The sequence below is a fragment of the Triticum dicoccoides genome, chromosome 7A, assembly GCF_002162155.2.
Source record: "Triticum dicoccoides isolate Atlit2015 ecotype Zavitan chromosome 7A, WEW_v2.0, whole genome shotgun sequence".
NCBI lineage: Eukaryota > Viridiplantae > Streptophyta > Magnoliopsida > Poales > Poaceae > Triticum > Triticum dicoccoides.
In genome coordinates this window covers 1,203,544-1,221,828 of record NC_041392.1, presented here as the reverse complement: position 1 = coordinate 1,221,828, position 18,285 = coordinate 1,203,544, and positions in this window count along the sequence as shown.

The following is an 18,285-nucleotide window of genomic DNA, read 5'->3' as shown; positions in this document are numbered from 1 at the left end:
TTCATCAACATCAACTCCAATCTCTATCAAGATCATGGAGGAATCATCCATGGAGCTCGGGGGCTCAACGTCAACATTGCCCTCGGGCGACTGTGCTGTTTTTCCGAACAACGAACTTGTATTCGCTACCACCACCTCCTCGAGCATCGCTTTGACGATTCCTCCGGTGGAATATTGCGGAATTGAGTCTACAATAACACTGTAAAATTTCGTCGCGTTCGGATGGAGCAATCTCCGCCGGTCTCCGATGTAACGGAGCCCCGTCGAATCCAGGCGGGAATCTGGACGAGTTTGGAGCATGGTGTCCAGCATCTAGCTCGGACATCCTTTGGAAGATCCAACCTTTGATCGGCTGCGGAATTCCTATATCTACCACCCCTCAAAATTTCAGCTTGATCCGACCGTCCAATCTCCGGGAACCTTCCAATTAGTGCATCACTTTTCAGATCTGTTTTCTGCGCGAGAACGAATCCGACCCGAGTTCATCTTTTTATGAACGGGATTTCGAACATCCTTTTTGAAGGAAGTTTTGTATGGGGTATTGTGTTTTGTTCCTAAACACATCCCACTAATTTTAAGGTATTTTCCAATATGATCTTAACCATCGCGCTCGTGTCAAACCAGCCCGACAACGTTGCTCCACGGCTGCCTACTTGCGCTAGACACATCGTCGCTTTGTTGAGCCGAGCTCAACTTCTTTGGATCATCATCTCAGCAAGCCGAACAAGAGTTCGGCATTGCGAAGGATAAATCATCACCTACCTCGCCGCCCCATGGATTACACGGAGCGGGCACATCGGCATCGCCGCACGGTCACTTCATCAAGCCGGCATTGACCACGTCACAAGTTATGACCTGCATCGGCATGGCCGCACTGTTGCTTCTTTGAGCCGATGTCCATCACATCGAACTACTTCAACACCTTGGCTGACATGGCGGCTGCAACGTCTCCTTATCTACCTGCTCCGTCACCTCGTTTGGACCGGGGGCTTCGCCATCCCTTCATCAACCTACTCCGGAGACTTCGGCGTCGTCAGCCGACCAGCTTCGTCATGTTAGCTGGACCGGGGGCTTTGCCTCGGCAAGCCAACCTTTACTAGCATCGCCATGTCGTCGCTTCACCGCCCATTAGGCAATGGGTGTGCGGATCGTGTCCCAATTTTGGGAGTCACTTTTCTTCGGACTGCTACAACAAATAAACCAGGTGCTATTAATCCTAGCAATTTTTGCTTGTTTGGGTTTATTTTTCCCAAGGAATAATTACTTTCGTTCGTTTCATCATCTGTACACAGGTCCATCAAATGGTGGCCGCATTAACGACGGTCGCGTGGTGGTACGGTCAGTTTCCGTACATAGTTCGGCCAATGCCGCATCGAGAACGCAGGCCGACCTGTGAATTCAGGCTTTGCCACGACTTTACTGCATCACGGTGATGCCCTGCATCGACATTGACTTCGGCACCAGGTCACATATCTTTAAAAATTATTTTGCGTAAATTAAATACGCGAGGATTTTTATATATTTATATTATTATTGTTGGCCTGCACTATTTTACACATGCACGTAATGGACTTCGACTGCGTCATGTGGTCTCTTTGGCAAACCGACGCCGTCGTCCCAATCGGCGCTAATCGTCTCGCCTGATCACCTTGTTGGTCATGTTGCCATACCGACGTGTTCGGTTGCCTCGGGGACTTCGGCATCACCGAGAGAGCTCTACCTCATCGAGCATTCGGCGCACAGGCCATATTTCTTTTATTACTCACTTTGCATAAATTATTAATTATGCAACAATTTTTCTTTATTTATTATTATTACTATTATCTCCGGTTTGTACTATTTTCTATGCACAGGTAAATGATCCGAGTCAGGCAATGTTGTCTCCTCGACGTACTAACATATCACGTCGCCTCGGCTGGACCGGAGGCTTCATCATCACTTCATTAACCCACGCCGGGGACTTCGACGTCACTCTGCCGGCCTGCATTGGCCGAGCCGTGTCACTACTCCGGAGTGTCGAACTCCTTTCTCGGACACCTCGGGCTTGGGGATTGGGATCTCGGCCAAGCCGAGGACTGCGAACCTTGTCGGATCTGTCACAAATCAATGGGCGTCTTCGTCCCGCCACAAGCCCGAATCACGTCATCAACACCGAGCACATTAACCAGCTAAGTCGCTTTCATGCTCAAAAACTTTCAGTTTTAAATTTTTGTTCGGTTCGACCAAGCATTGTACTTTTTGGAAAAAAGTTGTTTGTGACAAAGTTTCTTGTCAAAACTTTGTTTGTGACACACAAATTCAAATACCCCATTTATTTGGGGGCTTCCTTTATGAAGCCTTTCCTCTTGCATATGATTATACTTGTATGGCTTTGTTCCTTGTCCGTGTATTACACCACAATATGCACCATGTTGAATTAAGTGTTCCGCAAGTTGGGTTGCCTTGCTCTTGTGTTTACCCCTACGTTCCCGATTGTTCGGCTAGGGAGCACCTCTGCGATTGTCACGATCGGGTCATCCGAGCTCGGACCTCAGACTGGGTGAAGCCGAAAGCTAGCGCTCTTATTGTTTTCAATCATGGTCGGCACACAACGGAACTCATGAGTACAAAAAATCTATTGCACAAGTCTCATAGTAACAATGAGAAACCGAAGAAAGGTATCGGTGGGGGTACTATTTTCTTCGAAGATGCTTCTTACACTTCGTCAGTAATATAGCATAAGTTCCCTGAGCGCGCTTTGTCTGTTACAGCCTTATTGGCTGATTGCCTGGTTATCGGAAACACCGTCGATATTCTCGACAGGTGGAGTACATAAAACTTTGCGGCCCTTGACCGAAGAGGGAGAAGCCGACGGTCGGTTAAGACGTGTTTAAAGTTCGGGTGAACACATATATGATATAAGTACTTCGGTACATACAATCACTATACATAAAATTCTTTTACCCAAGTCACTTGGGGGCTCTTAAAATTTATATGAGTTGTTTTATAGTAAATGTGTTTTCCTCTTGGTCGTTGCAAAGTCTTTTTCTACCGCTCCTTCTTCGACTCGAGTGTATGGTCAATAGCCGCTCGAGTTTAGTTTTCTAAACTGGCCTCGGAGAAGTAACTCCACCTTTGGGATAAGGAGCTTGAAGCCGTAGGCTGACTCACTTGAAGTCTTGAGATCGGATGTGTCATGTTAAAGCACGACAGAAGCACAATTTTTTTTCCAATTTTCGGATTGGCACCGAACACTTGATCTTGTTCGGACGTGAAGTTTTTACTGAAGTGTTTTTTTGTTTTCCAAGCCTATGGCACTATTAAACTATTTGTGTGATTCCAGCATAAGTCTCGCAGTGCAACGTCGGACACCTTTAGAGATTCGGCAAAAACATTCTCGGATATTGCTATATATGCATCGGTTTCGAATTGTGTCTTCGGTCAATAGTTGGGTAGCCCGGCTCCTGTGCTTGCCTCCTACGTTCGCTTTGTTCGGCTAGGTGTGCAAAGGGAGAACCACTGCGATTGTGCTTCCAGCTCGCATGGTTAAGTGATACGTCTCCGTCGTATCTACTTTTCCAAATAGTTTTGCCCTTGTTTTGGACTCTAATTGCATGATTTGAATGGAACTAACCCGGACTGACGCTGTTTTCAACAGAATTGCCATGGTGTTATTTTTGTGCAGAAACAAAAGTTCTCGGAATGACCTGAAACTTCACGGAGATTATTTTTGGAAAATATAAAAAATACTAGCGAAAAAATACTGTTCACATATTGTTCTTAGCTTATTTACTTTTCCGTTGCTACTTTTACAATCACTACAAAACCTAAAAATATTACTTTGCTACTGCTACCGTTACTTCCATACTACCTTGCTACTAAAAACTTTGCTGCAGATACTAAGTTATCCAGGTGTGGTTGAATTGACAACTTAACTGCTAATACTTGAGAATATTCTTTGGCTCCCCTTGTGTCGAATCAATAAATTTGGGTTGAAAACTCTACCCTCGAAAACTGTTGCGATCCCCTATACTTGTGGGTTATCAAGACTATTATCTGGCGCCGTTGCTGGGGAGCATAGCTATATTCTTTGAGTCAGTTGGGATTTATATCTGCTGGTCACTATGAAGAACTTGAAAGATGAGAAAACAAAATTTTATTCCTCAACTACGAGGGGAGGTAAGGAACTGCCATCTAGCTCTGCACTTGATTCACCTTCTGTTTTGAGTAAGCTTGCGACACCTAAACCTGCTTCTGCTATTAATTCTGATATGTTGCATGTTATTGATGATGCCACTTCTGCTATGCATGATACTTATGATGAAACTACTTCTATGCTTGATACTACTATGCCACTTGGTGAATTTCTTCATGAATAACTTGCTAGGGCTAGAGAGAATGAAATTATTAAAACTGATAATATTGATGAAAGTGATGATGAAGACTCTCCCCCTAGATATGAATTTCCTGTTGTGCCTGAGGGTTACGTTATGGATGAAGAAACTACTAGAGACTTTCTTGCTTGCAATGATAGAAGTGATCTTAAGAAATTATTAGCTAAGCTTAAATAAAAAACTCTGAATGCTAGAATGAAATATGATCCTGCTTCTGCTACTTCACCTATCTTTGTTACTGATAAGGATTATGAATTCTTTGTTGATCCTGCTATAATTACTTTGGTCGAATCTGATCCTTTCTATGGCTATGAATCTGAAACTGTTGTGGCACATCTTACTAAATTAAATGATATAGCGACCATGTTCACTAATGATGAGAAAACCCGCTACTATTACATCCTTAAGATATTTCTGTTCTCATTAAAGGGTGATGCTAAGATATGGTTTAATTCTCTTGATCCTGGTTGTGTGCGTAGTCCCCAGGATATGATTTATTACTTCTTTGCTAGATATTTCCCTGCTCATAAGAAACAAGCTGCTTTAAGGGAAATATATAATTTTGTGCAAATTGAAGAAGAGAGTCTCCCACAAGCTTGGGGGAGGCTTCTCCAATTACTTAATGCTTTGCCTGATCATCCTCTTAAGAAAAATGAAATACTTGATATCTTTTATAATGGACTAACCGATGCTTCCAGAGACCACCTGGATAGTTGTGCTGGTTGTGTTTTCAGGGAAACAACAGTTGATCAAGCTAAAATTCCATTGAATAATATGTTGACTAATGAAAACAATTGGACACTTGCTGAACTAACTCCTAAGCCACTCCGAAGAAGAGGGGCGTTCGATTTCTCAGTCCTGAAGATATGCAAGAGGCAAAGAAATCTATGAAGGAAAAAGGTATTAAAGCTGAAGATGTTAAGAATTTACCTCCTATTGAAGAAATACATGGTCTTAATTTACCGCCTGTTGAAGAAATATATGGTCTTAATTCATCACCTATTGAAGAAACACATGGTCTTGATAACCTGACACAGGTAGTAAAGGTAAATTCTCTCTATAGATATGATAAAGCTGAAATCCCTCCTACTAAGTTTGCTAGCCAATGTTTGGATGAGTTTGATAACTTTATGGTTAAGCAAGAAGATTTTAATGCTTATTTTGTTAGACAATTAAAACAAAATGCTTATATGATTGAACACTTGAGTGATTATATGTCTAGAGTTAAAGGTGAACTTAAACTCATTAGTAAACAGGCTTCTATGGTTACCACTCAAGTAGAACAAGTACTTAAAGCTCAGAATGATTTCCTCAATGAATTGAATAGTAAGAGTAATGACTATGCTGTTAGAGTGGCTACTAGAACTGGTAAATGACTTAGGAACCTTTGTATCCTGAAGGCCATCCTAAGAGAATTGAGCAGGATTCTCAGAGATATAATTTAGATACACCTAGTCCTTCTAAAAAGAAGAAAAAGAAAAATGATAGGACTTTGCATGCCTCTAGTGAACCTGTTGTAGACACACCCGAGAATCCCAATGATATTTATATCTCTAATGTGGAAACACAATCTGGTAATGAACATGAACCTAGTGATAATGTTAATGATGATGTTCATGTTGATGCTCAACCTAGCAATGATAATGATGTAGAAATTGTACCTGATGTTGATCTTGATAACCCACAATCAAAGAATCAACGTTACGATAAGAGAGACTTTGTTGCTAGGAAGCACGGCAAAGAAAGAGAGCCATGGGTTCAGAAACCCATGCCTTTTCCTCCCAAACCATCCAAGAAAAAGGATGATGAGGATTTTGAGCGCTTTGCTGAAATTATTAGACCTATCTTTTTGCGTATGCGTTTGACTGATATGCTTAAAATGAATCCTTATGCCAAGTATATGATAGATATTGTTACTAATAAAAGAAAGATACCGGAAGCTGAAATTTCCACCATGCTTGCTAATTATACTTTTAAGGGTGGAATACCTAAGAAACTAGGAGATCCAGGAGTACCCACTATACTATTATCCATTAAAAGAAATTATGTTAGAACTGCTTTATGTGACCTTGGAGCCGGTGTTAGTATTATGCCTCTCTCTTTATATCGTAGACTTGATTTGAATACGTTGACACCTACTGAAATATCTTTGCATATGGCCGATAAATCAACTGCTATACCTGTCGGTATTTGTGAGGATGTGCCTGTTGTGGTTGCAAACGTTACTATTTTAACGGACTTTGTAATTCTTGATATTCCCGAGGACGATAGTATGTCTATTATTCTTGGAAGACCCTTTTTGAATACTGCAGGGGCTGTTATTGATTGCAACAAAGGCAATGTCACTTTTCATGTTAATGGTAATGAGCATACGGTACACTTTTCGAGGAAACAACCTCAAGTCCATTGTATCAATTCTATTGGAAAAATTCCATCGATTATTTTTGGAGGTTTTGAATTTCCTCTTCCTACTGTCGAGAAGAAATATGATATTCTTATTATTGGGGACGTGCATATCCCCGTTGAGGTAACATAGTGTTACTCAAAATTTCTCCGGTTCCATGTTATTCGGAATGAGTTTGTTAACAAGACTTGATCAACCTTGTTAGAGGATTCCTTTTGATGAGCATGAGATGGACGTAGTTAGAAAGCACAACCTTGTGTACCCTCCTTTTATTTTCTGTAATTTAGAATAAATAAAGTAAAAATAGTATATTTTTTGTCAGTTTTATGATATATCCGTGCAATAAAAAATACCCCAAAAATAAAAGTTCTCCAAATGCCCTGAAATTTAAATATGATTTTTTCTGGAATATTTGAGAATATCTGGCACTCAGAACCCAGCAGGGGGAGCAAGCACCTGGCCACGAGGGTCCAGGGCGCGCCCCCCTGCCTCGTGGGCCCATGGTGGCTCCCCTCCACTTATTCCAACCACCACACACTCCTTCTTCCTCCCAAAAAAATTACCAACCAGCTCAAGCACGAGTTCTAGCTCATTTTGCTGCGATTTTCGATCTCCTTGCTCAAAGCACCTCTCACAAAACTGCTTTGGGGGATTGTTCCTTGGTATGTGACTCCTCCAATGGTCCAGTTAGTTTTTGTTCTAGTGCTTTATTCATTGCAAATTTGTGCTTTCTAGGTGACCATGTTCTTGAGCTTGCATGTCAAATTTATATGGTCCCAAGTAGTTCTAATGCATGATATAGTCTCTAGGCATTTGTAGGAGTAGTTGCTATCAATATTGCTGAGTTTGGTTCACTTTTATTTGAAGTTACTAAAAATTTCAGAAATTTTCAGAAAATGATGAAGAGATTTTTTAGGGGCTCATCGAGCCGAAGCTCGAAGGAAAAGCAAAGTGAAGAAGAAGAGAGGCCCAAGTATAATCTCCCTCGCGCCGCGGAAGTTCGGCCATGTGAATGGCCTTTGATGATTTCTTGAGAGCAGCCGGGATTTATGATGATTTTTATGAGTTGGCTGAGAATGCAGGCCTCACCGACTTCCTCCGCGACCAACGCGAACAGTATCTCTTACTCACTAATATCTTTGTGCAAAATTTTCGTTTATTCTAGGAGGTCACCACCTACGGTGGATTCTTATTTATATGATGAGTATAAGGAGATGACCCTTCGTGAATTTTGTGAGGTTTGTAAGTTGCCCTTTTCAGGCATCATAGAGGAACCACATCTTGATGATGTGGATGGGTTTATTGATACCATTGCTGTGGGGGAAACGAGGAAGGTTTCCGACGCACGAATTACTAGCATACACTTTCCTGTTCTACGTTACTTTGCTATATTTGCTAGTAGATGCTTAATTGGTCGCAGAAACTGTGGAAACCCGAGTGCCCCTGATATTGTTATTTTGTGCCATGCCTTATTTCATGATGACACATTTAGTATGGGCGCTATCGTTGCAAAGCGGTTAAACCTTAACTGTACTAAGGGCCCCATCTTGGGAGGCATCTTCGCCTCGCGCCTCGCTGCATACTATAACATACATATTAGGCATTATGAGAAAGAAGAAAAACTGCTGCCTTCTGTTTATCTAGATTATAAGAGTATGGTAGCACATGATTTTATTGTTAAGAATAGGGAAAAGGCGCTTAAGTACAAATTAATATTTGGTAAAAATCATCCTGAGACTATTACCTTGCCTGCTCCTTCCTTGTTTGATTTATCTGCAGGCGAGTACCTTGTTCCGTTGGAGGCCATTCACGCCTACCGGAACCCTACATCAGCTACAGAGCCGGAGCCGGAACCACAATTTGATCCTCCACGACAGTCTAATTACCAGTGGGATCCGGAGGTGATTGCCAACCAGTGGCAATCCAAGGCTTCTTCACAGTACGACCCCAATTATAACTTCAGATATCCGCCAGGTCAGCCATGGCCATAGACCAACTTAGGCCAAAACCTAAGCTTGGGGAAGTACTTATTTCTCACCGACATTACATTTATGTCCACACACTCATGCTAGATGTCGGTGCTCATACTCTTTCACTGTAATATCCATGCTAGTTTATTTTTCTTTTTATGCCTTCTTCTTGTGTGTTTGAAAAACCTTAAGAAAAAAACTAAAAAAATTAGTACTAGCTGTTAGCTAGTTTACTTTCTTGCTTGTAGTAATAATTAAAAAGAAAACCCAAAAAAATTCTCGTTCTTCTTTTGCTTGTTGGGAGCTTTCTTGTGTAAATATTTTTATTTCTTTTCTTTTCTTTGGGGGTCGATAGGAGAAGACCATGATAAAATTGTTGAAGTGGCTCTTATATGCATTATTGTTGATTTAACCAAGACACCATATTGCCTTGTCTTCTCCTGTTTATTGAATGCTCGCAGATTCCAGCTTAGTCCAATGCACGTACACTACTATTATTATTCACATCATTTGGTCTTGCAAGTGAAAGGCAATTTTGACGATATATGATGGACTGATTGAGATAAGAAAAGCTGGTATGAACTCGACCTCTTTTGTTTTTGTAAATATGATTAGTTCATCATTCCTGATTCAGCCTATTATGAATAAACATGTTTGCAATGACAATTAGAGATTATAGTTGCTTATGCCATGCTTAATTAGCTAGGAGCTTATAATGGTTTACCTTGCGTGCCAACATGCTATTAAAATGGTTGTGATGTGGTATGATGGGGTGGTATCGTCCTTTGAATGATTCAAGTGACTTGACTTGGCACATGTTCACACATGTAGTTGAAACAAAATCAACATAGCCTTCACGATATTTATGTTCATGGTGGATTATATCCTACTCATGCTTGAACTCAATGTTCATTAATTTTAATGCATGTTCATGACTGTTGTCGCTCTCTAGTTGGTCGCTTCCCAGTCTTTTTCTAGCCTTCACTTGTACTAAGCGGGAATACTGCTTGTGCATCCAATCCCTTAAACCCCAAAGTTATTCCATATGAGTCCACTATACCTTCCTATATGCGGTATCTACCTGCTGTTCCAAGTAAATTTGTATGTGCCAAACTCTAAACCTTCAAATGAAATTCTGTTTTGTATGCTCGAATAGCTCATGTATCAACTAGGGATGTCTGTATCTTCCATGTTAGTCGGGTTATTCTCAAGAGGAGTGGACTTTGCTCCTCACTCACGAGAAAATGGCTGGTCACCGAGATGCCTAGTCCCATGCTTTATGCAAATCAAATCGAAATAATTGCAAACAAAACTCCCCCATGACTCTTGTTAGTTCGAGGCACTCGTTGTTTCGAGCAAGCCATGGATTGATGCTTGTTGGTGGAGGGGGAGTATAAACTTTACCATTCTATTTGGGAACCGCCTATAATGTGTGTAGCATGGAAGATATCGCCATCTCTTGGTTGTTATGTTGACAATGAAAGTATACCGCTCAAAATATTATTTACCTCTGTTTAAAAATTGAGCTCTGGCACCTCTACAAATCCCTGCTTCCCTCTGCGAAGGGCCTATCTATTTACTTTTATGCTGAGTCATCACCCTCTTATTAAAAAGCACGAGCTGGAGAGCACCGGTGTCATTTGCATCCATTACTATTAATTTATATTGGGTATGACTATGACTGGATCTCTTTTACCATGAATTACAATGTTTAGTCAGTCCTTGATCTTTAAAGGTGCTCTGCATTTATATTTTGCGGTCTCAGAAAGGGCTAGCGAGATACCATCTTGTTATATCATATCATGATTGTTTTGAGAAAATGTTGTCATTCGAGATTTATTATTATTGCTTGCTAGTTAATTATCTCATTGACATGAGTAAACATGAAACCTAAATTTTATTTTGAATATATTTAGTTCATAATATTTGCTGAAAACTTGAATGCGGGCTTTACATATTTACAACAACAAGAGCAAACAGAGTTTGTAAAAGTTTTTCTTTATCACTTTCAGCTTATCAACTGAATTGCTTGAGGACAAGCAAAGGTTTAAGCTTGGGGGAGTTGATACGTCTCCGTCGTATCTACTTTTCCAAACACTTTTGCCCTTATTTTGGACTCTAACTTGCATGATTTGAATGGAACTAACCCGGACTGACGCTGTTTTCAGCAGAATTGCCATGGTGTTATTTTTGTGCAGAAACAAAAGTTCTCGGAATGACCTGAAACTTCACGAAGATTATTTTTGGAAAATATAAAAAATACTGGCGAAAGAATCAAGGCCAGGGGGCCCACACCCTCTCCACGAGGGTGGGGGCGCGCCTGCCCCCCTGGGCGTGCCCCCTGCCTCGTGGGCCCCCTGGAGCTCCACCGATCTCAACTCCAACTCCATATATTCGTGTTCGGGGAGGAAAAAATTCAGAGAGAAAGATTCATCGCATTTTACGATATGGAGCCGCCACAAGCCCTAAACTCTCTCGGGAGGGCTGATCTGGAGTCCGTTCGGGGCTCCGGAGAGGGGAATCCGTCGCCATCGTCATCATCAACCATCCTCCATCACCAATTTAATGATGCTCACCGCCATGCGTGAGTAATTCCATCGTAGGCTTGCTGTACATTGATGGGTTGGATGAGATTTATCATGTAATCGAGTTAGTTTTGTTAGGGTTTGATCCCTAGTATCCACTATGTTCTGAGATTGATGTTGCTATGACTTTGCTATGCTTAATGCTTGTCACTAGGGCCCGAGTGCCATGATTTCAGATCTAAACCTGTTATGTTTTCATGAATATATGTGAGTTCTTGATCCTATCTTGCAAGGCTATAATCACCTACTATGTGTTATGATCCGGCAACCCCGAAGTGACAATAATCGGGACCATTCCCAGTGATGACTGTAGTTTGAGGAGTTCATGTATTCACTATGTGTTAATGCTTTGGTCCGGTACTCTATTAAAAGGAGCCCTTAATATCCCTTAGTTTCCATTAGGACCCCGCTACCAGTGGAGGGTAGGACAAAAGATGTCATGCAAGTTCTTTTCCATAAGCACGTATGACCATATTCGGAATACATGCCTACATTACATTGATGAATTGGAGCTACTTCTGTGTCACCCTATGTTATAACTGTTGCATGAATAATCACATCCGGCATAATTCTCCATCACCGATCCAATTCCTACGAGCTTTACACATATTTTTCTTAGCTTATTTACTTTTCCGCTGCTACTGTTACAATCACTACAAAACCTAAAAATATTACTTTGCTACTGTTACCATTACTTCCATACTAACTTCCTACTAAATACTTTGCTGCAGATACCTAGTTATCCAGGTGTGGTTGAATTCACAACTCAACTGCTAATACTTGAGAATATTCTTTGCCTCCCCTTGTGTCGAATCAATAAATTTGGGTTGAATACTCTACCCTCGAAAACTGTTGCGATCCCCTATACTTGTGGGTTATCATTAGGGCTGCAAGAAAAGCTCGAGGCTCGTGAGCCGCTCGAGATCGACTCGTTTTTTGACTCGACTCGAGATCGACTCGAAAAGAAATAAGTCGAGTTTGAACACTCTATGTAGCCCGATCGAGAAACGACCCGATCTTGAGCCAATGTTGGCTCGCTCGATTTTAGCTCGATAGCTCGATAGAATATCATTATGTCAAATGATCATGCCATATATTAAATGAAAATAAGATGATTTATTACCATATATGTTGTCCATATTTTATCTCCATTTTATTTACCAATGAATATGGAAACTTAATTAAGTGCAGAGAAGATTTAGGCCTAATTATGGCATGTGGTCGACTATGTGTTAAATATTCTATATTTTTGGCAAAGGTTCCGAGCATATTCACCTCAATTTTTTTGTTTTTAAATTATAGATTTATAATTTTTACCATCTCATTTAGCTCGAAACTAGCTCAAGATCAACTCGAGATCGTTACAAGCTGAGCATGAGTCATGTTCTACAGCTCGATCATGAGCTTCACTTAGTTTGATCTCGCTCGAATTTTCATATGAGTTGAGCTGAGCCAACTCCAACTCGCTCGAGCTCGACTCGTTTGCAGCCCTAGTTATCATTAAGCACCTAAGTGGAGAAAGCCGAAAACTGACTGTCACAATAAGCACAAACTGGACAGCGATCTGATGACTGTGTTAAATGATGGGCCGTTCATAATATTGGCCGAAGTGTTTACGGCTTGACCTCGGCTGTCGCCGAACACTAACCAGGGGCTAGTAGCTGGCCTCCCAACTTTAAGCTCCTATGAATAAGTGAAAGTTATAAAGCCCGCATATCTGATTGCCTCGTTTCCCCTAACACAACCGCCTTCGGGCACCGAGACGTCGGGTAAGGGTTGTTTGTTATTGCGGAAACACCCTGCATAGCATCTACAAGGGGTGAAAGCCGATGATGGGCCACTTTCAACTAATAAACGGTCACAACGGAGTCAAAATAAACATATCATCGGCATTAGTATTTAATATACAAGGGCTGCCTTCCATAATCATCATTATAAAGCCATAAATGTGCATCAATTTGACTTAAGATTTCGGCCAAGCTGGGTTGCCTGGCTCCTGTGATTACCCCTACATTCCCGATTGTTTGGCTAGGCGGTAAAGGGAGCACCTCTGTGAGTAAAGTAGCGTAAGTATTTCCCTCAGTTTTTGAGAACCAAGGTATCAATCCAGTAGGAGGTCACGCTCAAGTCCCTTGCACCTACACAAAGAAATAAGAACCTTGCAACCAACGTGATAAAGGGGTTGTCAATCCCTTCACGGTCACTTACGAGAGTGAGATCTGATAGAGATGATAAGATAATATTTTCGGTATTTCTATGATAAAGAGTAAAAGTAAAGAAAGCAAGTGAACAGTAATGGAAATAAAGGGAGATTAATATGATGGAAAATAGACCCGGGGGCCATAGGTTTCACTAGTGGATTCTCTCAAGATAGCATAGGTATTACGGTGGGTGAACAAATTACTGTCGAGCAATTGATAGAATTGAGCATAGTTATGAGAATATCTAGGTATGATCATGTATATAGGTATCACGTCCGTGACAAGTAGACCGAAACGATTCTGCATCTACTACTATTACTCCACACATCGACCGCTATCCAGCATGCATCTAGAGTATTAAGTTCATAAGAACAGAGTAATGCTTTAAGCAAGATCACATGATGTATAGGGATAAACTCATGCAATAAGATATAAACCCCATCTTTTTATCCTCGATGGCAATAATACAATACTTGCCTTGCTGCCCCTGCTGTCACTGGGAAAGGACACCGCAAGATTGAACCCAAAGCTAAGCACTTCTCCCATTGCAAGAAAGATCAATCTAGTAGGCCAAACCAAACTGATAATTTGAAGAGACTTGCAAAGATAACCAATCACACATAAAAGAATTCAGAGGAGATTCAAATATTGTTCATAGATAATCTGGATCATAAAAACACAATTCATCAGATCTCGACAAACACACCACAAAAGAAGATTACATCGAATAGATCTTCAAGAGAATCGAGGAGAACTTTGTATTGAGATCCAAAGAGAGAGAAGAAGCCATCTAGCTAATAAGTATGGACCCGAAGGTCCGAGGTAAACTAGTCACACATCATCGGAGAGGCTATGGTGCTGATGTAGAAGCCCTCCGTGATCAATGCCCCCTCCGGCGGAGCATTGGAAAAGGCCCCAAGATGGGATCTCACGGGTACATAAGGTTGCGGCGGTGGAATTAGGTTTTCGTGGTCGCTTCTGATGGTTTGGGGGTACGTAGGTATATATAGGAGGAAGAAGTAGGTCAGTGGAGCCACGAGGTGCCCACGAGGGTGGAGGGCGCGCCTGGGGGGGTAGGCGCGCCCCCCTACCTCATGGCTTCCTCATCTATTGCTTGACGTCCACTCCAAGTCCTCTGGATCATGTTTGTTCCAAAAATCACGTTCCCGAAGGTTTCATTCCGTTTGGACTCCGTTTGATATTCTTTTTCTATGGAACACTGAAATTGGCAAAAAGACAGCAATTGGGCTGGGCCTCTGTTTAATAGGTTAGTCCCCAAAATAATATAAAAGTGTATAACTAAGCCCATTAAACATCCAAAACAGAATATATAATAGCATGGAACAATCAAAAAGTATAGATACGTTGGAGACGTATCAGTCATCAAACAATTACAATTCATCTTATTTTCAGGAAGGGTCTATGCCAGAGCTTTGATTCAGCAAACTTCACATACTCAACTATCATTTGGTCTTTCACAATTGCTAACACTCACGTGATACTTATGGGTTCAAAGTTTTAATCAGACATAGAGAAAGATAGGGGCTTATAGATTCGCCTCCCAACCATTTACCTCAAGGGTAATGTCAACAATAATAGTTCATGATGCCTTACATCCAATTGGATATATATATATATATCAAGATCTTTCCAACACAACGTGCTTGCCAAAGGATAAAATGTAAAAAGGAAAGGTGAAGATCACCATGAGTCTTGCATAAGGTATAAGACAAGAATAAAAGATAGGCCCTTCGCAGAGGGAAGCAGAGGTTGTCATGCGCTTTTATAGTTGGATGCACAAAATCTTAATGCAAAAGAACGTCACTTTATATTGCCACTTGTGATAGGGACATTTATTATGCACTCTGTCGCTTTTATTGCTTCCTCATCACAAGGTCTTATAAAGCTTATTTTCTCCACACTAATAGATCATACATATTTAGAGAGCAATTTTTATTGCATGCACCGATGACAACTTACTTGAAGGATCTTACTCGATCCATAGGTAGGTATGGTGGACTCTCATGGCAATACTGGTTTAAGGGATGTTTGGAAGCACAAGTAGTATCTCTACTTGGTGCAAAGAATTTGGCTAGCATGAGGGGGAAAGGCAAGCTCAGCATGTTGAATGATCCATGACAATATACTTTATTTCGGATATAAGAAAACATAACCCATTATGTTGTCTTCCTTGTCCAACATCAACCTTTTAGCATGTCATATTTTAATGAGTGCTCACAATTACAAAAGATGTCCAAGATAGTATATTTATATGTGAAATCTCTCTTCCCTCAATATTCTTTCATGAATTGTTCAAGTGACCAATACAATGTTTGCTAACCTTCAATAAATTTACCACCTCTACTTCTTATATGTGAAGTCATTACTCCCCGTGGGATAAGCATATGAAACATATATAATTTCAGATTTATTATATTCAATTCATTCAACCATTTACTCATAGGATATAAGTGAAGCACACGAGTAAATGACAAGCTACTCCAAAAAGATATAAGTGAAGATCAATGAGTAGTTAAATAATTATGTAGCTATGTGAAGACTCTCTCTCATTTAAGAATTTAAGATCTTGATATTTTATTCAAACAGCAAGCAAAACAAAATAAAATGGCATTCTAAGAATATCAAACATCACGTGAAGAAGCAAAAACTTAGGATCAACCGAAACTAACCGATAGTTGTTGAAGAAGAAAGGTGGGATGACAACCGGGGCATCCCCAAGTTTAGATGCTTGAGACTTCTTGAAATATTATCTTGGGATGCCTTAGGAATCCCCAAGCTTGAGCTTTTGTGTCTCCTTAATTACTCTCGTATCACAGTCTCCCTAAATCTCAAAAGCTTCATCCACACAAAACTCAACAAGGACTCGTGAGATAAGTTAGTATAAACCAATGCAAAAACCTTATCATACTCTACTGTAGCAAATCACTAAAATTATTATTCAACATTCCATACTAAATGCCTCTGCATATTTAATAGTCCTATCCCCAAATAGAATCATTAAAGAAGCAAACATATGCAAACAATGCAAACATAACAGCAATCTGCCTAAACAGGACAGTCTGTAAAGAATGCAGCAAGATCCATACTTCCCTAGCTCCAAAAATTATGAACGAAAATTCCCACTGTAGTAAATTTATCAGAGCTTATTATGCAAGAGGTTTCAACACTTTATCACATTCTTACTTTTCTAGGGAATTTCTGCAACAGCGGTAAACTTTCTGTTTTCAAACAGCAACATGAAGACTTGTAAAATAGGCATAGTAAAGGCTATCAATGCCACTTTTATTGAAATAAAAGATGCAAAACATTGTACTAAATAACAGAAAGCAAATCCTAACAAAATAAATTGACGCTCCAAGCAAAACACATATCATGTGGTGAATAAAAATATAGCTCCAAGTAAAGTTACCGATGAACGAAGATGAAAGAGGGGATGCCATCCGGGGCATCCCCAAGCTTAGGCTCTTGGTTATCCTTTAATATTGCCTTGGGGTGCCTTGGGAATCCCCAAGATTAGGCTCTTGACATTACTTATTCCATATTCCATCGAATCTTTACCCAAAACTTGAAAACTTCACAACACAAAACTTAACAGAAAACTCGTAAGCTCCGTTAGTATAAGAAAATAAAACCACCACTTAGGTACTGTTTTGAACTCGTTATTTATTTATATTGGTGTAATATCTACTGTATTCCAACTTCCCTATGGTTTATACCCTCCGATACTACTCATAGATTCATCAAAATAAGCAAACAACACAATGAAAACAGAATCTGTCAAAAACAGAACAGTTTGTAGTAATCTGTATCAAACGTATACTTATGTAAATCCAAGAATTCTGAAATAAATTGGTGGACCTGAGTAATTTGTATATCAATCATCTGCAAAAAGAATCAACCTAAAACCACTCTCCAGTAAAACGTTGTAGCTAATCTCCTGAGCCCTAAAGTTTTTGTTTTATACAGCAAGATCATAAAGACTTCACCCAAGTCTTCCCAAAGGTTCTACTTGGCACAAACACTAATTAAAACATTAAACCACATCTAAACATAATCTAGACGAATTATTTATTACTAAATAGGAGCAAAAAGTAAAGAACAAAAATAAAATTGGGTTGCCTCCCAACAAGCGCTAACGGTTAACGCCCCTAGCTAGGCATGATGATTTTAATGATGCTCACATAAAAGATAATAATTGAAACATAAAGAAAGCATCATGAAGCATATGACTAGCACATTTAAGTCTAACCCACTTCCTATGCATAGGTATTTTGTGAGCAACCAACTTATGGGAACAATAATCAACTAGCATAGGAAGGTAAAACAAGCATAACTTCAAGATTTTCAACACATAGAGAGGAAACTTGATATTATTGCAACTCCTACAAGCATATATTCCTCCCTCATAATAATTTTCAATAACATCATGAATGAATTCAACCATATAACCAGTACATAAAGCATTCTTTTCATGATCTCACTGGTAGAAAAAGGGCCTATAGTCCCGGTTCGTAAGGGCCTTTAGTCCCGGTTCCGGAACCGGGACTAAAGTGTCGGTACTAATACCTCCCCCCTTTAGTCCCGGTTCAATCCAGAACCGGGACTAAAGGCCCTCCACGTGGGCAGTGCGCAGAGCCCAGTCAGGAGACCCTTTGGTCCCGGTTGGTGGCACCAACCGGGACCAATAGGCATCCACGCGTCAGCACTTCTGTGGCTGGGGTTTTTGTTTTT